The sequence below is a fragment of the Stegastes partitus genome, unplaced genomic scaffold, assembly GCF_000690725.1.
Source record: "Stegastes partitus isolate 25-593 unplaced genomic scaffold, Stegastes_partitus-1.0.2 Scaffold25, whole genome shotgun sequence".
Taxonomy (NCBI): Eukaryota; Metazoa; Chordata; class Actinopteri; family Pomacentridae; genus Stegastes; species Stegastes partitus.
The window spans coordinates 1,376,330-1,378,504 of NW_007577756.1; the positions used below are offsets into that span (position 1 = coordinate 1,376,330).

At 44.5% G+C, this 2,175-nt stretch overlaps 1 protein-coding gene across 1 annotated transcript in view; it reads right to left on the reverse strand.

Annotated features, from left to right (window-relative positions):
- Window positions 1–2,103, reverse strand: part of lrrc8c (leucine rich repeat containing 8 VRAC subunit C) — a 12,524-nt gene extending 10,421 nt beyond the window's left edge. The window contains exon 1 of the mRNA XM_008297243.1: window positions 1,720–2,103. The gene's annotated coding sequence lies outside the window, so the exon portion shown is untranslated. The remainder of the gene's footprint in view (window positions 1–1,719) is intronic.
- Window positions 2,104–2,175: the final 72 nt, after the last annotated feature.

Genomic DNA, 2,175 nt, shown 5'->3' on the forward strand with positions numbered 1-2,175 from the left:
TAAAAATCTGTTTCCATCCACTTACAACAAGAAGTCAGACCTTCTGGGCTTCACATACTCAGTCCACTTTGTCCACATCTTGTAAGACGTGTTTCTTTTCTGAGAGTAAATGAGAACTTTCCCATAATGTAAATTTCTGGAATTATGTGGATCCGCTCTTCGATGGTCGGACGGTCGGATTTGAACCTTTTCCTGGCTTTCTTACTCGCTGCCATTCAGAGCAACCTCTTATCCTTATTTCTCAGCAATACATGTTTTGTGTTCATTTTTATGATGTTGGAGGTCAACACAACAGTTTTGCAGTGTAACATGTAAACCTTTGTTTTCATCTTGTACTGTGCTGAATGACACGATGACGTACGTTTTGTTAGAATAAAGTGAACTTGTATGAAATGGTCATTTTGCTTTTGTTCGAGGGCAATTAGAGGCTGCCCTAGAATGATATGGAATGAACTCGCTGCTCCCTCCACCTGAACACTTCACGAGAAGATCTGAAACTGCAAGAGCTGGTTTCTTTAAACACTTTTTAAGTGTTTATAAATGACTTGGAGGCAAAAACATCAGTCTGTAGATGCTTTGAGAGATCATTATTTTTGCTAGCAATGTTTCTGATCCCTGCTGATATGTTTGTTTCTTATCTTCTAAATGTAATCTCACCGTGTGTTATGAATGATTACGTCTGTGTGGATGCTGTTGTGACCTTGTCTGTCTGTCAAGTGTCCTGTCTTGGCCAGGACACTCATGAAAAAGAGGTTTTTAATCTCAATGAGCTTCTTCTGGTTAAATAAATACAAATATCTTGGGCTAAAAATGTGATTCTCAAAACCTAAAGCGAAAGACAGTTTGGTTGAGAGATACAGCGTCATGTGGTAGAAAAGATGTAAACAAACACAACCAAGGAAACTCTATGAGAACCTTTAAGAAACCAAAACAACTCATAGGTGTCTACTGTAGATGTTCCTCATTTATTTATCATGTAATACTTTCAGAGTTTGCCTCGGCACACTGACACCGACCGTCACCACATGACCCCCCGGAGGTCTCCACAGCCCACAGGGACCTTTAAAAGCTCTAATAATAGGGCGACACTGTGAAAAACTCAGCAGCACAGAGGAAACGGGAGTCTTCAGACTTTAGGAAAGCCTACAGCTGCTGTAGGAAAACTACTGTCCTGCCCCTGGATGAGTCAGCCATTGAATAGAGCTGACCAGGCCATATCCTCGTCCCTTCCTGACAGGAAACTTGTCTGGATCCCAGATATCCAAAAACAGACATGTTTGGAACACACCCAGCCCCAGGCTCACACAAAGTCCTGCCTCGTTAGGGACATGGAAAAAAACTACCCGCATTGCAGGAACGGACTCTTCTTTTTTTTTTCCTCCTTTCTTTCTTTAATGAGGCACACTTTTGTTGTAGACTTTGCTGTGAGACGGAAGGAGAAGAGCTCCTGCAGTGAGAGCAGCTGCGATTCATCCTGAGATCAGCACAAACAGCCCATCAGTCAGCTGCTTCGACCTTAAAACACTGATGAGAGGAGGTTTCAGGCTGAAACGCTCTGCTGGTCACTTTGCTTTACGCAGATCTCCCTGCGTTCAGTCCCCCGCTCATGTGTCTGAGGGGAAACTAACGGGAATCAGTGGAAACTAGTTGGTGAAAACAAACTGCGCTATTGTGCTGCGAGCGGTGAAGATCGAGATCAGCGATCTGAGGCTCACTTACCTTCAGACGAGAGCTGGACTCGAAGCTTTCACACGGTGGAGAGTCGGATCATGATGTGCCGCCTTTCCTGTCCGCCAACCTTCCTGGATCTTCGGCCGGACTGTGCAGGCATGTGCTGTCACCAGAGGGGCGTGGACTCCTGCAGGAGCCCCGGAGGAGCCTCCAGCCGCGCTGCATGCTGAGACAGCTGAGAGGGACCAGACAGCACCCATGGGCTCATATAGTCACACCAGTCATCACAGCATCAGACACAGAACCCACCCCGGCTTGGTCTGACCCAGGTCCTGGGTTTTACCATCTAACTCACAGGACTGGGTTGTTCCTCTGACCCAACTTCATATTTTTTTTGTTATTAGTTTTGTAAACTGTTTTTCTGGAATAAACATGATTAATTTACTGAGTTATTTCGGCTCTCATATATTTATTATATTCCGTTAAAATTGTTACTATTACTAT